Source organism: Quercus lobata, chromosome 6 (assembly GCF_001633185.2).
Source record: "Quercus lobata isolate SW786 chromosome 6, ValleyOak3.0 Primary Assembly, whole genome shotgun sequence".
In the NCBI taxonomy this organism is placed as follows: Eukaryota; Viridiplantae; Streptophyta; class Magnoliopsida; order Fagales; family Fagaceae; genus Quercus; species Quercus lobata.
The window spans coordinates 27,887,624-27,910,063 of record NC_044909.1 but is presented as its reverse complement, the minus strand read 5'-3'; the positions used below and the strand labels follow the sequence as shown (position 1 = coordinate 27,910,063).

The window sequence follows — 22,440 nt, the reverse complement described above, 5'->3', positions numbered from 1 at the left end:
ACTGCAGGTGACTTCGATATGTCGAGATGAGTCTTTTGAATGACTATCATCTTCAAGACGACATCGTGCAAACTCTGACAAAGGCTGTGGAATGTATGGGTCTTGTAGTTCCCTCTTTCCCTTCTAAGGCTTGTTGGATGTTAGTGGCTTAACAGGGAAGGAGGCGATGTCAGCTAGGAGGTCTGTTCCTTTGGTAAAATCATTTCCGCAAACCCTTTCCCACCATTGTTTGTAGCTATGTCTGACTCGGCTTCCAAAGTCTGTGGCAAAAGCTAGAATGAATATCTTAGAATCTGTGTTGCAGCAAGTGAAGGATTGATAGAATTGGCAGAGGTCTTTTAAAGAACCGGTATGAATTTCTTCCTTCAAATCACCTGGGATGTCTTGATGAAATCCAAAGCGCCGACTGAATCTGTGAGGACTGTATGCTTCTACAATATGTTGGTCTTCACATCGAAGTGACAAGTACCCCGAGCGAAGGCTTATAAAGTAGTCGAACTTCTGAATGGATAAATGATCATTGTCAATAAAAGTCTGGTCATAGTTTTTCTTGAAAGTAGTTCGGTGCCAAAGAAAGTTGGTGGCGTTTCGTATATGTTTGTGTGTAGAGAATTCGTTGAACGAAGAGACATAGCCCACACCAGAATATTTAGTCATCAAAGCATCAGATAGTTTATCATGGGTGAGGCGATTGCTTCGGAAGAAATGACCTACCCAGGCATGAACATAATGGATGGCAAAGCTAGCTCCGGACTTGCTCGGGGTAGAAGAGGAAGAAATGGTATTAAGCCCACGATAAATGCTAGCCAATACTGGGGAAGCAAGGCCAAATGAACGACCATTAGCTATGGAACTAGCAATTTTGAAAGTGCCAGGACGGATGCTGTTCTGATCCTTGATAGGGAAGACAAATATGCACAGCCAACAGGAAAGAAGCGCCGATAAATAAGTCTCCTCCTTTAAATCACCTTCAACTTGAAGATCCACAAAGACCCCGTATTCTTTATCAAGCCATGGCCCATGCTCCTTTATCTCACCCGAGGGATTTTGACTATACTTGGGAATGGTTGTCCGTCTCGCTGGTTTTCTGGGAGTCAAATACTTGCTATTTCCTCTATACCAAAAAGTAATCCAGTCGCGAACACTTACTTTCCCTTGTTTCTTCAGCCGATTTTGAAGATGATGATACGCTAGGAAGAGGTAGCGACAGCTGTACGGCAGATAGGGTCGTCCTTGGTCATTGATTCCATCTAGCTCTTGTGCATTGGGTACTACTTCATCATAAAATGCACCGGTACAAGGAAGTCCACCGAGAATGGAAAGATCCCATAGTGTGATGGAAATTTCCCCAACGGAGGTATGGAGGGTATTAGTGGACGGACTCCAACACTCACAAAATGCTTTCATGAGGTTCTCATCATAATCATATGTGAACAAGGAAGCAAAGACCGCACTGTAGAGGTGGGTCACATCAAGGAGCTGTTTACACCGGCTGAGCACATCTTCTAGCCAATCCCAATAAAGGAAGAAGTAAGAAGATCCTCCATTCACGTTAAAGGAAAAATCCCAATCCGCACGTTTGGCAATTATCTCTCGTCCCAAAGTATTGTACGGCTTTGATTTAGCAACATTTTTGTGATGCGAGGCAAGAAGGATAGTTGTTTCCAAGTTAGAGCCGCCATTAGAAGGAACAACCTGTGACCATTTTGGCAAATTGAGAGGATAAGAGTTACGACCCCATTTCTCTGAAAATTTTCCAATTGTGGGCGGACGAACAATCAAGGTCGTAGGCTTCGCATCCTTGTCACCTTTCTTCTTATAAATAAACAAGGCTGGTTCTTCACCAATTTTCGAATCCTTAAAAAAGAGCATCATGATAGCTGTGTACTAAAAAAAAAAAAAAATCAAATAATAGAAAATAAATTAATTAATTAAAAAAAAGGGGGGGGGGTGGGCATGGTTTCTCCATACAGAGTATTATGTTACTATAGAGTATTCTGTTATTAGAGATTACGTTTGTACGAGTTAGTGCATGTCCTGAGTGGCTTTATATAGAGATCCATAGAAGCTAGCAGACAAAACGAAAAACACATGTAAAAAAAGTTAAAAGTGCCATATTTTCAAAGGGTGACGTACCCATTTGAAAAATCAAAAATGTAAAAGCCCATAAATGTATCATGCTGTCAGAAAGAAAAAAATTACACTAGACCTCGGAAATTATGACACTAGACTGTGAATGAAGTCCTAGACCGACAAAGGGAAGCTTCTTGTTCTACTGTGTCACCAACTCCTTTGTGAACAGAAGAGACACTCAGTGGTTACTCTAGAACCACTCCCTGCTTGGATTGTCAAACGTTGTCAGAACGGCCACCATCAATGTAGACCAAGGTGCCAACAAGTCCAGCAATGCTTGCAGTCTCCCATCCTAGACCGACGAAGGGAAGCTTCTTGTTCTACTGTGTCACCAACTCCTTGAGGACAACAGAGACACTCAGTGGTTACTCTGGAACCACTCCCTGCCTGGATTGTCAAGCGTTGTCAGAATGGCCCCCGCCAAAGTAGACCAAGGTGGTAACAAATCCAACAATGTGTGCGGACTCCATTTTGGATTTCTAAAGTTTCTGACAAGATTTCACAAAGAAATCAACCCACAGAAATCTTCTAAGGACTTTGGTGTACAAAACCCAGAAAAATCTTCAGCAGCGGAGCCACCACGAACCGCCACAAACTCCCAAACGTTTCGCGAAGTTTTTCGTTCAAATCTGCACAAATCTGAGAAAATCTTCACAAAACAGGTGTCACCACTAGATCCATCGGCCCACGATCTACAGAACCCAAAAATTTCAAGCCCAGAAACGGCCGCATCCGCCTCCATGCGCCGCCACAAACTCACAACGACCCGTGGCCTAATCCTTCAAATCTGTGCAAATCTGCCCATGATTTTGGAAATTTGACTGAACCATGGTCTTTTACGGCTTTAGATCAACAAAGCCCGAAAATTTCAGGCCCAAAAGCCCAAGCACGCGCCGCCAAAAGATTCGGCGGGCGGCCTTCAGTCCCACGCGCTGATGAGGACCTCTAGAGCTCGCACGTGCCACACGTGTCGCATGTGCCACACGCGTCCTAGCACTGTGACGTCATGGATGACGTCATCCACTTCTGACCCGTTTGTCCAGATTCGACCTGGACCGACCCGAAAATTTGACCCGGTCCGAACCGCCTCAAAAAAAAAAAAAAAGTGCTTTGACCAAGTAGACTTTTGACCTTGACCAAAAAATCAAAATTTTCAAAACGGACCTGTCCCACTCGATTTTTCGAGTATATTCCGATTTTGGGACCTGTTTCTTCATTCGAAGCTGCAAACGTCCAATTTCCAAAAAAGGTTGACTTTTGTGCAAATGTTGACCAGAAAGTCAAAATTTGAAATACGGACCTGTCCCACTCAATTTTTCAAGTACATTCCGATTTTGGGACCCGTTTCTTCATTCGAAGCTCAAAAATTGTGCAAACGTTCAATTTCCAAAAAACAAAAGAGTTGACTTTTGTGCAAATGTTGACCAAATGTCAAAATCTTTGAGATGGACCTATCTTGCTCAATTTTTCGAGTACATTCTGATTTTGGAGTCCGTTCCGTCATTTGAGACTTGAAAATTGCAAAACTGACTCAATTCCAAGTGTTCAAAACTTAGGCCTTCAAGATCAAAATTTGAGATTCATCCATTTAATTGGGATCCCCGTAGGGTTATTCTCCAGATTTCATCAAGACTTGCCTTTCAAAGTACAAATGAACTCTCACAAGTGTGTCTTAAAATTACACTAGGTCATTAGTTCAATCTGCTATTCCTGTTCAGTGCCTACCAGTCTCCAATTTACCATTCCTGTTCGGTGCCTACCATTCCCACCTACCATTTCCACCTACCGTTCCCACCTACCATTCTCACCAAAAATTCTCAACTACCATTCTTAACTACCTACCTACCATTCTTCATCTCTCTACTATAAATAGGAGGGCCGGGTTCATCAAAAATTCATCCAAAAAAAAAAAAACACTGAATCATGAAATGAAGATTTGCCTCTTTCAGATTTTCAAATCCTCATTTTCACAACCATTTCTCATTATGACCTCATCATTCTCAACACCTAGCAACCGATTTTGCTTCATAATCGGTTTGAGATCAACCCTCCCATGGGTTGGTCGAAACCCTATTTACAACATCATTGCAGTTTTGAGATCCAAACAAATTTTGTTTCTCCACTTAACAACCACCTTTGTCCATAAAATTACTCGTAACAAGGCCTGCATCGCCCTCCCATGCTTCTGTGGACTTGGTTGGCCAGGAAATCCAAGTCCAGCGGACACACCTGTTCCTAACCTCAGGGCTCCTGTAGTCTCTTTCCAATTGCTTGGTCTTCCAGCAGAAGCAGTGGTTCGGAACAAACAGCAACTTGTCTGGTTTCCAAACCAGGTTCACAAGTTAGCTCCATCTTTCATTTTTTCTGTGCTTTTCCAACAAGTGGCAGTAGATGAAGATGGTAAAAAGTGTTGGGGTATCCTACAAATTGTTTTCCATCCAACACTTAAAACAACCTCCAAGGCGCCAGCTCATCAGAATTCAGCCTTTGGTGCCGGTAAATGGTCATCAAAACTTTATTCCATGTCCCCACTACTACGGGATCCAAAGGTCATCGTTGCTAGTACCTCAAAACTCATTTTCTGAAATTACTCCAACTTAAAATCAGCTTGAAGAATTTCAGAAAGTACTCTTCTGAAATTATTTCAACTTAACGTCCGTCAGCATGGTCCCATTACACAGGCACATTCAATTACTTGCTGTCGGACCTCATTCAGCATACAATCAGTCCCATATCCAAAGTTGTACTTCCCATAAACATCTACACCAGAAGGGTCCCAGCATACAGGGCCAGCACCATGGTGGTGTATGCTTTGCTCATTTGCTTTGCTCCATCTCCATCTTCTTCGTTGCCACTACCAACATACCCAGAATACATAAGCTTCTGAAATTGCTTCAACTTAACTTGAGTGATACAATTACGCAGGCGCATTCAACCACTTTCCCACCTGTCCTCGTTGTAATCCAAAGCGTGATCTTCTGAAATAACTTCACCAGAAGTTCTTAAGAAAACGAGGCTAGCTCCATGACCCTGCATGCTGTATCCAGCCACCATTCTCTCATCTTCCCCATCTTCAACATCTTGTGATCGCCACCAACGATCCAAAATACTCTTTTGAAAGTACTTCAACTTAATCTCTGCTAAGAAGGCTCCATCACACAAGTACGTTCAAATACTTGCAGACCCCTTTTCCGGTCTCATCAAAGCCTTTCATATGGGTGGGTCTACTCTTCGGAAATTATCTCATCCTTCTGAAAGCTCCACCACCTTCAACGGCTCCACTACCTTCAACTACTTCACTTAAAGAGTCAAGTACCAAAAATCCATTTTTTCGAAACTCATTCCCACACCACACTCCAAGACTGTGTGCGTGAACGAGTCTCGAGGGGGCATTTGTAGAAAGGAAAAATTCCCGACCTATCACAAGCTGACACGTCACATTATCAAGTCCACAAAATACAGCCAATTACAGAGCACCATGTATTGCTGCTAGGTTTTGCTCTCACTATTCAGAAGCCAATAGAAATTTGCCAAGTGTCATGCAAGAACCAATCACGCATCAGCGCACGTGTAAGCGATGACTCAAGCAGCCTCGCACGTGTAAGCGATGACTCAAGCAGTCCAGCACGTGTAAGCGATGACACAAGCGAACCAATCAGACTGTGACATGTGTCACCAATCAAGTTCTGCCACGTGTCGCTCACCCACCCCAAAACTCCTATAAATAGAAGCCTTCCTGAGACATTTAGGAGGACCACAATTCAGAAGTGAAAAAAAGCTCTGCGAAGATCAAGCCCCAAAGCCTTCGAGAACTTTAAGAACTTCAACCCCAAAATCGAAGAACATTCGAAGCAGAATCATCCAGATTATCTGCCTAGATCCTAAAGTTCACGGGAATCAAGCCAAAAGTGTCCGAAAACATCAACAAATCACAAATCATTGAAGCTCAACGGATTCAAGCCTCTAAAGCTCCGAAAAACTTCCACCACAAACCTTCGAAGACGAAGAACACACGAAGAACGCGAAGAACAAAGAATTTCTAAACAAGCTCATACCCAGAGATTCATTGTAATTCCGTTTCGGTAGTCTTCGATTCATCCCTCAACCAAATTGAAGGGTATTTTGTGTTCAAGTCAAAACCATGTTACCACAAATCTAATCAATAAGTTTTGCAAGGAGATCGAATCAGAGGATCACTCTTTTGTAATTTCAGAGAATTGTACCACACAATCATTAATACAAATTCGCATTTGTGAAACTATTTTACTTGTTTGATTTATTTCAAACTAGAAATTTAGTCGCTTACACGTGTTGGTTGACTTTCTGTAAGGGTTTTCATTTATCTTTTGCTTCAATTCATTGATATTTATTATCGTGTTTTATATTTTATATATATATATATATATATATATATATTATTACCGTGGAAAGTTTTTGTGTGTGCACTATATTAATTTTGAGAAGTTATTTTGTGATTGAATTGGGATAATTTTTTTAAGTTCTAATACTAGTTGTTCGCGATGCGCATAAGTAAAATTGCGTAAAGGGAAATTTGTTTCAGACGATAATACTTTCAAAAATTAACTGCTTGCATATATCATTTGGAATACATGAAGAAATAGCTATAACTGTTTGCACCGTTTGATATTCTTTTTCAAAGTTCTCTTTTAGTTTTAGATTACTTGTTTTTAGTTGAAAATAGGAAATTAGTTTGGTGTGTTCTATAAACTTCGGTTTCTATGTGTTTAAAATTTGTTGAATTTTGAGGATTTATTTTAACAGATCGAAATGTCTACCGAAGGTGTTAATGTGGTGAATCCCGTTGCAGCGCTAGTCGCTATTCCTGTTTCTGTTCCCATTAAACATGGAGAAAAGTCAGAAAGATTCAATGGAAATGAGTTTAAAAGATGGCAACAAAATATGCAATTTTATCTATCAATAGTGAATTGCCCTAGGGGAAAAAGCATAACTCTTGAAAGATAGATAAATACCCTTTAAACAACATTTGTTAACTTTCACTTTTTAAAATCCTAAAAATAACTCTTGAAAGATAGAGAGTGGTGCTTTCTTACTTTTTAACTAAAAAAAGATTAGTAATTATTAGTGATAAGGAGTATAGCATCTAGGTCAAATCTTCTGGATAATTTTTGTATCCTCATACTTTTTTTCTCTGAAGGAAGTTTCTTTATGAGGCCTTGTGCTGTCAAATGTGGACTAACGTAGACATACTTGCTTACACAGCAGTTCGAAAACCAACAACCAGGGACGGAGCCACTCATTGGCCCCCTAATTCTAAGTCCTTGCTCCGTTTCTGCTTGTAGTTGTCAGTGGGTGGCAGAGGCAGAGCTAGAAATTTTCCTTTGGATGGGCTGGCCAAGACTGAATGATCATGTGTGTGTGTAACCCACTCATCGCTACACAAATGAATTTTCAAACATCAACTTCAACATTTGCTTCTCCAAATGTCAAACACAAAGACAAATTTGTTAATTTTGGCATGTGTATGAGATTTTTCAAATAAGATTAGTGGTATCATGTATTGGACAACGAAGATTTATGCATCTAATCTAGCACTAAATGATCTAGCACTAAATGTGTTTGTCATACCAAATCTTACTTAAATATGGTTGTTTTAGTACGTTAGTATGAAATACTAAATAAAAATAATGAATATAGACTATCGATTGGATTAATAAATAAAAGGAAGAAAAAAAATCGCCATCCATAATATAAATAAATAGAAATGGAGGTAAAATAGAAATGAAAAAGGAAAATAAGAAATGGAGGAGTTGAGAGATTAAGGAACACTTTCACTGTGAGTGATGAGGTAGATGAAAAATACAAATTGAAAAGGTAAAGTAAGTTACAGCCCAATAGTAGAACTTATGAAAGTTGGGCTTGTGTAATAACGTGACGTGTATGGGAGGAGAGATGGAGCGAGAGACTAATAAAAGGTCAACATAGTTGAATAAATTTAACGCTCTGTTTATTTCAGCTTTAACGTTTTCTGGAAAATGGTTCATTTTCCAAAAAGCATTTTCTAGAAAACAGTCTTATTTTCCAGTGTTTGGTAACGACCTTGAAAATACGCTTGAGAATGTTTTCTGGTATTTGGTATGCAATTTTTTTTTAAAAATATTTCTTGTATAATTTAAAATATGTATATTATGTAAACTAACTAATGTAATCATTATAAATAAAAAACCAAGAATGAATTTGGTTTTCATACTAATTAATCTAAAATTTTGACAATAGATACAATCAAAATTAATTAGTTGTCAAATTTCATGATCTCTATCACTCATCTTGCTCATATATATAGAAAGTAACGTACGTACACACACACACACATATCAACCATTTGTCTACTATGGTCAACCACAAGTCTTCAATATTACTCTAAATTATGTATTTACATAATGTACTACATAATATATCATTACTACAGAGTATCTGCCAACAAAAAATGTATTTTCCAACAAATGCAATTCTCTTAAACAATTATCATTCATTATATAACAATATTATTAGTCCACGGTAAAGATTGTCCCATGTAAAAGCAATTTAGAGCAATATAGGTACTATGTTTAAAATTTTCATTTTTTACTTCTTTCATTCTTTCTTCTTCTTCTTCTATTATTATTATTATTTTTTTTTTTTGCACTTTATGTACAAAAAAAAAAGTAACTTCTGCCTGGAATCCATCAAATCGAAAATTTCTTAGAGAAAAAAGAAAATCGAGCTTGAAATTCAAAGCAAAGAATTGGGATTTTGGTAGAGAGGAATAAAATAATTACCGCTGAAAATTTGTTCTCCTTTGCAAGTTGGAGCTATTGATCGATCAGTGAAGTAAAGAAAAATCTAATTAGAGAATTGTGTTACAGAGGGGAAGAGAAACATGGAGAAAAGAGATAAGATAGACAGTTAAAGAGAGAGATCTATGGGAAGAGGAGAGACCAGAGTTAGTGACTGTGAGGGTGTGAGGAAAGAAAAAGTAAAGGGAAGAGAGAAAAAGTGAGAAAACTTACCATGAGTGAGAGAAGGCGCCAAAAAATTATGTTTCCCACGGATATAGACGAAAATAATATTTATAGGAGTTGCAACGCATGAGAGAAAGATTGTTTTCCAAAAAAAAAAATTGGAAAACAGCTTATAAAAAATAAGTCTTATTTTTATTAGAGTTTTTCATTGACCAAAAATAGTTTTCCATTGACCAAATTTTTTTTTGTGCTATCAAACACTAAAAAATATAAAAAACTATCTTTATAGAAGGTTTTCAGCGAAACAAACATAGCGTTAAATGAAACAAGGAGACCAAAATTCATTTATTGCGCATAAAAAAAAAAGTTTCATTTATTGAAGGGGACAACTCTGACTAAAATTCTTTAGGGCCTATTGGCGGATAGTTAAAGACTTGTAGTATTGTACTGTTTCAGCGACTGCTTTTTCAATAATGCAGACTCAGTCTACCAGGAGAGCACAGCTCTCTTCTACTTCTTTATATATTCGGACCACAACCAAGTGTATTTCAATTACTGAACTTGGTTTATGCAAGTGGTAGTACGTAGTAGCTATTGCCTATTTGTTGAAGAAAGAAATTAATGGCAGTAAGTGTGAAGAGGATAAAGCTGGGTTCACAGGGACTGGAGGTTTCAGCACAGGGTCTGGGCTGCATGGGAATGTCCACCTATGGTCCTCCAAAGCCCGATGATTGATGAAGACACGATCACTCTCATCCACCTCGCCGTTGACAATGGAGTCACCTTCCTTGACACCTCCGACATCTACGGCCCCTTCACCAATGAAATACTCCTCGGAAAGGTAGTACTACTCTACTACTCACAAATGGGTCACTCTGTCTTTGGTATTCCTAGTTTTCATTTTCAATTAGTCACAAAAAATTTTACAATTGCCGAAGTAATAAGTTGATATTAGTAAATAAAAAAGAATGTTAATCGTGAGTTTAGATGAGAACTAATAAAAATTAACCAACTCAACCCTTTATTAAAAATGTTGTGAAAATGGTTGTATACATAATAGTATTATGAATTTTGTTAATGTGTACTATGAGGACATACAATAATTAGCATTTTTAATTTCTGAGAAAATATTTTCAAAAATAGATGACAATCATTTTTGGAAAAATAATTTATCGGAAATTGAAAAAGTATTAACAGTTTTTTCAATTTCTAAGAAAATATTTTCAAAAATAGATGACTTAATGTGTGCTCGGGCATACATTAACCGAACCCTAGTAATATTACTCTTTTGTTTTATATGATAGGGTGGTTGCACTTGCAGGCTTTGAAGGGAGGGGTAAGAGAGAGGGTGCAATTGGCTACTAAGTTCGGCATTAGATTTGCGGATGGGAAGTATGAAGTCTGTGGCGATCCAGCATATGTGAGAGCAGCTTGTGAAGACAGCTTGAAGCGCCTTGATATCAATTGTATTGATCTATAGTACCAGCACCGTATTGACAACCGCGTTCCCATTGAAGTCACGGTTAGTATAGCTTAATATATACACAACATGCTTGCAATATAAATTTAACTCCCACAACTATATCTAAGCTTTGTTGTCATATGAATATAATTGCAATTACCTTGAGAGCTAAAAGCTAACCAATTTAGGAGCTCCTCATTTGTTTTTTTTTTTGCTAAAATCCTCATTTGCTTTTTGGTTGTACTTCAATCAGTGCAATAGAGGGAGTCAATGTAATGAGTTTTATTTGTTTTAATGAATTGATCTTGTTAAATCATTGTCTTTATGGACTTAATTTCATGACAAATTTTATGTTTTTTTATTATCTCTTTATTATGTATTCTTTGAGATTAATTATATTTAGGGTAAAATGTACTTAAGCATAGTCAAACCTTGGTCAAAGTTGCATTCTGCAACTTGTTCATGACCTGCACAACTTGCGAGTTACGTGTGGCAGCCAAAGTTGGAAGCTTTGTTAAAATGTTTATCGCAACCAGTTCGTGACCTAGACAAGTCATGAACAACATGTCGATAGAACTTCTTAACATGCTGTCTTGTCTTCCAACTTTATCAAATAAGCTAAGAAACACACCCTACACATGCTAGACGTGGGAATCAGTTGTTGCTAAGTATATGATTATGTGCTAAAATCGTCAGTGAGTTATAAGCTTTAAGTTGCTTCAATGGGTACCTGTGGAATAAAAACAAATGGACCAAACAGAAAGTATCGGTGTGATACCAGCCAAAAACTCTCCGAAAGTCAAATTACCGAATAAGAAATTTCTAAGAACTGTATAGTGAGAGAACTAGAGAGTTTCTGCGTACCTGAGAAAAGAGGAGGTCTGGTGTTTATATAGTGATGAGTGGCGAATCAGGATCCCTTCCTAGTAGGGGAGATTTGATACCTAGTGTTTCCAAGATTTTAGGGTATATTTCCTTATGAGGGAGATACGGATCAGTAGTGGGCTTTTGTGTGTGTTACGCAAGATATTTCCTTATATGAGTAATCGTGAGGATCATGACGCTGGATCCGTCGGCTTTCTCTTCCATTAGTCTAGGGTCGTCTACTACTTCAATAAGGGCTTTGTTAGTTAGTGCAAGGGTCGCACCCATCAGTCCTTGGAGAGAGAGAGAGAGAGACCTGTCACTTAAAGAGTCCGTTCGTTTCTGTAGAGCCAACAACTCTACAGGGTCGTCAGCTTACGTAGGCGTTTGTTTGATTAAAAACATCCCTATCAGTGTGTGTATATATATATATATATATATATATATATATTGAGAGTAATTTTAAAAATCACATCCATTCGTTGCGTTGAGAAGAGAGATAGAGCCTTAGAGTCATCCTTCACTCTTCTTCTCCATTTCTCTCACTATTGTTACAATAACCTTGAGAGAAATTTATAACCTTCACCTCCTTCATCAAATAGAGAGTGTTGTGCGTTGTTTAAGGGAATGTAAACCATTGGAGCTTAGTTCAAATCCAAATCTTCTTGGTGCAGGGCTTTTTGCTGGTGGTTCAACGGTGGCATTTTGAAGAAAGAGCTCAGTCAAGTCGGTTACTAGCAGAAGCTTGGAGGACTTGTGTACTTAGGAGGATATGGGCCTGGAGAGTTCATAGTCTTTTATGTACTAAAACTATTCTTACCAGTGGAGATTACAACTGCAGAGCCGGCGGAGAAGTTTTTCATCGGATGCTTTGGTTTCCTTTTCGAAAACACTTCTTGATACATTCGTGTGGTTTGCCATTTATCATTCTGCTTATTTCGTGTTGCTTATATTTATGCCTTAGCTTGATTATAAGCATGCAATATGAAATTCGGCTATTCATGTAAACTTGGCTTTAATCCTAGATTCCTAGTTTAGGACTAATTAAGTATTTAGTCGTAAAAATAGATTATGGGTTCTAAATAAGTGCTAGGTTGTTAGCATCTAGAGAATTTCAAAACCAAATGAAGGATATGATGGCTAATAGATTTAGCTTCATGCTTGACTCTAAGTGATAACCATTATTCAATTCTTTATAGTAATTAGTTACAGGGTGATTGAATAAAAAACAGGAAACTAGTACCTATCATTTATATTATTATTTAACCATGATCCCAAGATGTCATGCTTGTGAGGCTTTTGAGATAATGATATGCAAGTGTTAAAATTCGGCATATATTGTAATTTAATTAGTCTAATTACATATCAAATATACTGTTATTGCTACTTGATTATTTTGCACCTATCCTTCGTAGCGAGCTTAGTTGCCACGTACATTTGTTGCCACTATTGTTTTGTTGCTTTATGTGACCCAATCTGCATGTTTTATAATCTTGCTACTGAGCATCCTCTAATTGTTTTCTCCTATATATTAAAAAGATTGGAGAACTCAAGAAACTAGTTGAAGAGGGCAAAATCAAGTACATAGGTCTATCCGAGGCCTCTGCTTCGACAATCAGAAGGGCACACGTGGTTCATCCCATAACAGCTGTGCAGCTAGAGTGGTCTTTGTGGGCTAGAGACGTGGAGGAAGAAATAATTCCCACTTGCAGGTGAGGTTTCAATTACAGCTGCTTTAATTTTAAGTAAAGAATAATTGAGAACCAAAAATTTAATTTGTCCAACTAATTGTGCAGGGAACTAGGCATTGGGATTGTAGCATACAGTCCTCTAGGACGAGGGTTCTCTTCATCTGGATCTAAGTTTGTTGAAAATCTGTCGGATAATGACTACTGAAAGGTTTGTAATTGTAGCTCCACAACCCAAATGTTAATTTTCAAAAAGAGATGCACAAATGCATTGAGATTAACAGTTTTATAGCATCATCATTGCATTTATGAATATTGCGAGCTCACTTGGCTCATAGGGTGATTGACCTTGCAAAGGTCAATCTATACTATACGCTTTCCATATTTCTTATAATGAACTAATATAGTAGTCAACATTCTATTCAAAAGTTGACTTGTGCCCAACATTTTCTTTAATAGATGCAGTGTGTATCCGAGTAATCTAATTTATCTGATCAAATGATTTTTGTAGCCAAAATGTTTTGCTGAAATTTTCACAATACTGCAGACTTCAAGTATTCATTGTAAATTTGTTAGTGTAGCCCAGCTACCTCATTTTTCATACAGCCAATCAGAACATTTGGTTCCTTTCAATAATGGTTTTTTTTTTTTTAATCGCTTTGTAGATCAGTTTTTCTGAAATAGAAGAAATTTCTGGCTGCTGATTTTCCCATCAACTCCTTTTCGTTTTACAGGAAACTATTTTTATGTAATGGTTATGGTCTAATTTGTTTGCTGCTATTTTGTTGTTGCTCAAAAGAGTGTAGAATTATGTTAAACTGTATATTCATCATTGCCTTTATGATTTTCACTACCTTAAGATTAATTATAGTGATTTAAGTCTTGGTGCTATAAGTATTTTATAGTGTACGATTATCATCAGCTCTATGAATGAGTGACTCTGTCTCCATGAAATTTTCCTCGGTTTAATGATTTCAATCTTAATGCTGATTTATGTATTCCCACTGCTTGCAGTCCCTACCCAGGTTCCAACCCGAAAATTTGGAGCATAACAAAATCATATTTGAGCGTGTTAATGAAATGGCAACAAGGAAGGGCTGCACCCCATCGCAGCTAGCGCTGGCCTGGGTTCATCACCAAGGGAAGGACGTGTGTCCCATACCTGGAACCACCAAGATTGAAAACTTCAACCAAAACATTGGAGCTCTCTGTCAAACTGACACCAGAAGAAATGGCTGAACTTGAATTGTTTGCTTCGGAGGATATTGTGAAGGGTGAAAGATATAATAATGACATTACAACTTGGAAGGATTCTGAATCTCCGCCACTTTCTTCATAGAAAGCTGCATAAACACAAGTCTTTTGCTTTGTATCAATAAGGACAGTGAGTTTCATGGACTACTGTTAATTGAAGTGTGTTGAGTTTAGTCGAGTTCTTGAATCTTGATTGCTTAAAGAAACAGTGGGTTCTGCTGACAATATAGGACAGAATCTCCAATTTAAATATTGTAATATATTAATTTTGGTATTTAATTTGTAATTTTCATTATTTTAGGTTTAAGGTTATTATTTTCTTGTTTTTAGGTGCTTTTAATAATTTTTTAGATCAAATTTGGTTCTTGTTAGGGTTAAATATCAATTAGGAGTTATTTTAGAATATATTCTCTTGTCTGTCAAGTTTTACAGGACCTTTAATAGGCTCCTAAGTCTGTACACGTTTTTTAACAATTATTCAATCAATAAAATTTAAACTATTGCCTTTCTATTTTTTGGTGGATTCCATAACTTTTCTCCTTTTGGATTCAAGGAACCCTCATGGATTCGAGATTATTTTCAGAAGCAAACGTACTTCGTTTCTTATATTCTAGAGGTAGGCTTTGCTTCTTGACTTTTCCGCATCCTGCATCAGTTGGTATCAGAGCCTTGACTTATCCTGGTTTGGTGTCTGACGTATGAGACGGTAGCAATTCCGGTGACAGACAACTTAGCAAGTATTACGTGACGTATAGCTATCACTCACAAATATCTTTGCTAAGATGCCGTCGTTGGAGCATGGAAACAATAGGCATAACTATTGCGGAGACATAACTCATGAGCAACTTATTGATAAGAAAATTTCATATAGACCTTATAAAAGAATTGCAAGTTTTAATGGTTATTTTTATAAAGAAGATTTTCTTGATTAGTTACTTAGGGTCTATTTGGATATAACTTATTTTTGCTGAAACTGAAAACTGAAACTGAAAACACTGTAGCGAAATAATTTTTAAATATGTAAATAGTACTGTGGGACCCATTTTTAATAAAAAAAGTTGCTGAAAAGTGTAATTTGTGGGACCCGTGAACAGTGCATGGGTACACTGTTCACAGTTGACTTGTCAACAATTGTGGGCTGAACAACAAAAAAAAAAAAAAAAGAGAGAGAGAGAAAAACGCAGATTACAAAACACAAACACCAAATTAATTTGAATCCAAACGGGTACTTAATCTAGAGGACCTATTTGACTTTAAGAGTATTTATTATGAGAGAAAAGTTGGACTTGTTTTGTATAAACTTAGTGAGCATGCTTTATGTTGGTGGGAACGAGTACAATTTGATAGAATCCAACAAGGTAAAGACAAAATCCGTTCATGGACAAGGATGAAAAGATGTTTGCTATCAAATTTTATCCTTTGGATTGCAAAGAAATCTTGTTGTATACAATACAAGATTATTATTGGCCAAGAAGTTCACACTTGAATTATTTTAAAGAGCCATATATTCCACCACTAAGAGAAGAATTACATGTTGAAGAAAATACTTTTCTTGAAGAATATGTAGAAGTCAAAGAAGAAAATATAGATATTTTTGAGGAAATTAGTGAAGGCCTTGTTATGGAAGAAGAACCTAAAATCAAGATTGTGGAGGAGATTAATGAAGACCCTATTATAGAGAAAAAAAAATTAGGTCGAGATAATAAAAACCATTAAAGAAGAAATTATAAAGGAAGTTGTCAACGATCTCGATGAAGTCAAGTTAGATGATTGCAATGTTCAAGCTCCTATTATGTTGGTGGGAGACATCGAAATAAAGTTTATTGATTTTATTAGGGTGGAAAGATTTGATTTGATTATTGACTATTATTTGGTGAATATTGTTAATTGCATGAAGATCAAGGGACAAGAAGTTCAAGTTGCTCAATTGATGGCTTTCAAGTTTGGCAAAAAGACAAAGAAGATAAAGTATTTAAAGTATTTGTTCTCTTGGCATGGAAGATTTCAGATTTTAAAGATGAACTCGAGAACGAGTTTGTTTCAAGTGGAAGGGTTTGACGTAGGACAAAATCTACAATTTATATATTATAATTTATTAATTTTGGTATTTAATTTGTAATTTTCGTTATTTTAGGTTTAGGATTATTATTTCCTCGTTTTTAGGTGCTTTTAATACTTTTTAAGTCAAATTTGGTTCATGTTATGATTGAGTATCAATTAAGAGTTATTTTAGAATATATTTTTTTATCTGTCAAGTTTTACAAAGCCCTTTTGTCTTTCTATTTTTTGGTGGATTCCAAACTCTTTCTTCTTGTGGATTCAAATAACTTCCGTGGATTTGAGGTTATTTTCAGAAGTAAACGTGTTTTGTTTCTTGTTTTTTAGAGGTAGACGTGTTCTGCTTCTTGATGGTTCTACATCCCGCATCAGCTGAAAAGTTTTATTTTATTTTATTTTGGTCAGTAAAGTCGAAATGTTATAAAATCAGAACCTAAAATGTCTTTGCATAAACACGCAATATGGCTAAATTTAGACCCACCTCACCTCCAGCAAACACTTGCAAAGTTGGCAGATCGACCTTACCAAGTGCCAAACTGCCAAACAATATAGCCTATGGTGCCTTGGTTTGAATCAAGTTGGCTTTTGCGCAAGCTTTTTGAACTTTTATAACACATGGAGGTTGTTTATTATGGAACCGTTGTACTGATCATTTGTGGCATCTATAGCCCTCAAACTGGCTGACAAATGTTAGTGATGATATACTAAGATATAACAAAATCACACAAAATTAAAAATTGAAGCAAAACAAAAATTGGATATACATAATATAGAAAAAATTACACGACATAAATTGGACTGAGGCATGACACTTGCTCTCTTTAAGGAGATTCAAGCCCTCGATTGACAAAGCTTTTTATCTATGCAAACCTTCTCTAACTTGTCTTCTCCTGGATACAACATCCCAACAATATTGTATGACCTGAACAACTTCTGCACAAGGTGTTGAAATGTTGAGTCTATAAACAAATTTTCAAATTCATATTCAATTTAATATAAGTTTAGACTTTTGTCTCTTTATTTTTTGGTAGATTCCAAACTATCTTTTCTTGTGGATTTAAGTAACCCTTGTGAATTCAAAAAACTCTTGTAGATTGGAGGTTATTTTTTAAAAGTAAACGTATTTTATTTTTTATTATTTTCTAGACATAGACATATTCAGTTTCTTGATGCTTTTGTACCCTACATCAGTTGAGAGTTGAGTTTAGGTTTTGAAGTAAAAGATCCTCTAGATTGTGCTCTATATTGTGTGCATGGGATGGATGCTAAAGAGGAAAAGAAAAGGTCTTTCTCTAGGTTTTTATTTTTTATTTTTTTATTTTATTTGGTTTTTTTATTCAATAATATGGTTTAGGGTTTTTATTTGATGGTTATGATAGGAAGAAAATATTTGATTGCTGATGTTTTTGTTGAAAACTCCAAAAAAAACAACCAATTGAATAGGAAAAAGCTAATAGGTAAAAATTCTCCATTTTTCTTTGGTTTGCCGCGCGGTAGTTGGAATAGCAAATCCACATGATTTCCTGACATGGCCCTTACCTGATGTGATCTTTGGGGCCCAAGATCTTGGTATCCTGCCACGTGGAAAGCAGCTGTCATATTCCAAATGTTTGATGAGTATCTATTTTTATTTTAGTATCTATTTGGCATCAACTCTTTTTTTTTTTTTTTTTGTTTTAATTGAAATTGTATTGATATATACTTATACTTTTAAAAAGGGTTTAAAAAAACAGTAAGCTTTTAAAAAGATGTACTAAAAGGTAAAAGCCATACAAAAGGTTGTGGGCAAAGGGACTAACTCGAGCCCAGCACTAGGGAGGAGAGGGCTCTTGTGTGGGGTCCAATTGTCCCTATTTTCACATTACTAGTTTTGATAAACGTGCAAGGCACGTGAAAAACACTAGAACACTATCAAAGAATGCTCATAGTAATTCTATCATGGGTTGCTTTAATTAAAAGCAAAATTGATCTTAAACATTTACAATGAGAAACAAAAATCTATTAGCAACAATTATTTTAAAGAGCATTCTATTATGCAATGCTAAAAGCAAAATCTTGAGTCTACAATTTGTATTTTTAGATGAGAGCCATCCATTATATCTCTACCAGCACAAAGTGTTCAGCCACTACATTTCAAAGAAATATAAACAAATATAAGTTAATTATCCATAAATGTAAGACGTAAAAGGAACCTAAATGACAATGACATTTTGCCTTTGTCTTATTTATTAAAAAAATATATTTTACCATCATCTCATAAAAGTAATATATGACCATTTTCTCAATATTCACATGGAATATGCAATATAAAAATCTACAACAATAACAAAGCCTTAATTCCAAATTTTGGAATCAGTTATGGATCCTCAAAAAATTAGTTAGGGTTAGCTATGAAGATAAACTATCAAACAATGTTCATATTGCTAAACAAAAATTAAAGGTAGATGTGTCATCCTGATCAAGATCAATTAAGGTAGTGTCTAATTTTATGAAGAAACCTAAGAGTTTCTCCAACACATCCTCAATGAGCATCCATTTTTACATGCACAAAGTCCAAATTTTTAGCACAAGAGAACCATTTTCACAAATAAAATAAATTAGCGTCCCAAAAAAAAAGTTTCAAAATATTCAGATCTATTACCAAATCCATGGTTACCTTCAACATAGCCACCAATACTTCAGCCTTGTCCCCATCACTTCCTCCCCAAAGCTCTCTATCACACTCTAATTAAGTTTCTATCAACACAGAATTACTCATAGATCAGAATCCACTAAAGAGCTTAAAGATTACTTATCCAAGTTAATTTTTGAGTATAACATTTTATTGAATTTTGGGGTCTTGGGGAAAAAGAATTGAACCATGTTGTGCTTGGCATTGAGCTCTTTGGTAACACTCGTATTCAATATTTATAATCAGCTCAACTTCTAAAGACCAAACTATTAAAAATAATAATAATTCATATTATTCTCAAGATTCAGTAAAACATGAAGGCATATTTTTTTATATAAGTAACGTGAAGGCATATTTTTATTCATGAATCATGCGCACAAAATTTAAATAACAATAGCAAGATTAAAATTTGAAAAATCAACTCAAAGATACATAAATCACAAAGATTCGGAGAGAGCGAAACCATGAAAAGAAAACCCAAAATTATAGTATGGAGAATGCTATCTCCTAAAAATCAATACCCAAATAGTAATGTTAACCTTCAAAGATCTTTCAATACCCAACACATTCTTGAAAAAGGCATCAACCATAGATTCATAGGGATAATGACACAAATATTCAAAAATATTGTAAGAGAACCAACAAAAAAAAAATCCATGCAAGAGAAATATTTGAAACAAGAATTACCTAGATTGTGAGGAATTTTGGAGGCTTTTGATGTTTTCTTTGAAACTGTAAAGCAACAACAACAGAGTATAGAGACTAAGAATCAATACCCATAAAGCAATGAAACTTTAAATCACGAAAAGGAAAAAAAAAAAAAAAAAGATTTAAGCCCCAAATAAGCTACAAAATTTCAAACTTTTCCCTTTCTCTATAAATATATACATTTCTCAGCTACCAATCAAATCTCATAAACTAAAAATCAACAATCCAATGTAATTTTAAGCAAAAGAAGTGTGGCTGCTTGAGTTGAGAGCAGGGATGGAGCCAGAAATTTTGATTTGGAGGGGCCAAGTTGTGATGCTAATATATTAGTTGAGACAAACATCTACACACACACACGTATATATAAATTAATTTACTAAAAGAATTTATCATCTTCTAAATTTTAATGAGTATATAAAAGTCATGTATTTCTTCTATTAGATATGTACAAAAATTTATTATTTTCTACATAGTTTAATTTGTTAAACCTCTTAAATTATATGATTTTAATATAATTTTTCTTTCTCTTAATAGCACCATTAAAATAACTCAAAATTTGGGAGGGCCAACTTCAATTTTTACATGTTACATTTTTTAAAATGTAAATAATATACATACTATAAATTAATTTTTTAAAATTTTGGGGGGCCACCTTTGTGTGTGGCTCCGCCACTGGTTGAGAGCCCATGTAAACCTTATCTCGAGAGCTCTTCATCTGTAAACAAAATATAGTCCCTCTCTCACTCTATATCTCTATCTTCACCAGCAAATCATGCTTTTAGCTCCGATTGAAATCAAAATCAAGCAAAACCAACTTGCTCATTCACAACATATCCACAAACACAAAACAGATCTAACCGAATCAAACCAAAAAAAAATCACACTAAACAAAATTAACATAAGCAAGAAATTATATATACCCCTCTTATACAAAACAACTCACATATTTTGTTGCACGTACAATTAAAAATAACAAAAAAGCTTATTTGAACATTTATACAAACACTTCATAGACACTCGTTAATGACCTTGAATTTTCAAATCACAGGCAAGAGGAGTTGGTCTAAACAGTTTTCCCTTCTTCATTAACTTTTTCCTTCATCTTCAATCTAAAAATCAGAAGATTCATAATTTCCAAATACTCATATTTTTACAAAATCCATAAAACTCTGAACTGTAGAGGGCAGTCAAATTACAATTTTTTAAGAGAGAGTTCAGTAAAAAATTGAGAAGAAGGTGCTTAGCTCAAAAATCAAAATGATGTAAGATAAGCAAAGCCCAAAATCCATCAGCAGTCCACAATTTAAAGTTTAGCTCTTTTAACTGCAAAACCAAAAGGAAAAAGCATGCAAGCCCAAGAGAACGTCACGAACAAAGAAAAAAATAAATTAACTTAAAAAATAAAAACTCATTCAAACATTTTCACAAACAATACATATACACTCATTGAGAAGAAATATAAATTTAATATAGTCGAAATTCAGAAATGTAGATTTGTAAGGAATTAATTAAATTAAAGATTCATGGAGAGATATTACTAAGAAATTGAACATTGTAGATATTAATTAAGTCATTCTTTTGAATTAATGCTGTTTTTTTTTTTTTTTCCAAAAAAAAAAAATTGTAGCTAATAGGTGTAGTAATATAACTTAAATGAAAAGAAAAAAAAAAGATTAGATGAAGATGAAGATTTTGGATTTGTGATCAAATTAAGAAGAAATAGATTAAGAAAAGAATTTGGATTGTAATTAAATTAATATTTTTATCAACTTAGAAATTATAGGAGAAGAAGATAAGAAAAAAAAATTATATCTATTTTTTTGTGTAGTAATTTGGTATTTTTTTTATTGATTGATTTTAGCATTCTTAAATAGTTTTAGTTTAACTCAAATTCTCTTGTATTTAAACTTAATTTGTGGAGGTGTGAAAAATAATCACCTTAATTCAATCATATATCATGTTGCTTTTTTTTTTCTTTTTCTTTTTTAATCCAGAAGAAGATATGAAAAAAAATCTATAAATATTGCTGCAATTTAAGATGTATTAGACCTCTTTAATTGCAAGTTGAAACCTTATACATTGTTTTTCTGGGAAACAAACATCTCAATGCCCAATCCATAAAAGCAAGTGTTTGGATTACACTACATTGCAACCTTTGACAAAAAGTCTAAAGTTAATCTAATTTTATTTCATTTCAAATAAATAATCCTTAAAGGAAACTGCACGAAGACATATTAAGAACAGCAAATGTAATTCAATTGTAATCAAATTAAGATTTGTATCATGTGAAGCAACTTTATCTCCAACATATTTAATTATATCTTTCCCAATTCTAAAACCTCTCACAACTCCACGTTAACAAAAAAAGAAAAAGTAAAAATTACATGAATTATAAAAGAAGTAGTTGATATGAAAACACAACTGCTACTTTATTCCAAAAAAAAAAAAAAAAAGTTGATAAGAACGAAATTTAAGATATATTTTATCAACTTAGAAATTATATGAGAAGAAAAATTTTATATATTTTTAAAATCTAAAAATCTAAAAAATTTCTGCAATATAGTGAAGCCACTTAGAACAACCACGGAGTCTAAGCCCAACTTTTATTATATAGTATATAAT

The 22,440-nt window shown here is 35.1% G+C and overlaps 1 long non-coding RNA gene and 1 pseudogene across 1 annotated transcript; one reads left to right on the top strand and one right to left on the bottom strand.

The window, feature by feature from the left end:
* Positions 1-9,734: 9,734 nt before the first annotated feature.
* LOC115993685 lies at positions 9,735-14,466 on the top strand (annotated as a pseudogene).
* A 4,456-nt stretch (positions 14,467-18,922) lies between these two features.
* Positions 18,923-21,350, bottom strand: LOC115993686. Its single transcript, XR_004093046.1, has 3 exons — positions 20,847-21,350; positions 19,363-19,364; positions 18,923-19,163 (listed from the first exon to the last, which is right to left on the bottom strand). It is a non-coding gene; the product is annotated as an uncharacterized LOC115993686 (long non-coding RNA).
* Positions 21,351-22,440: the final 1,090 nt, after the last annotated feature.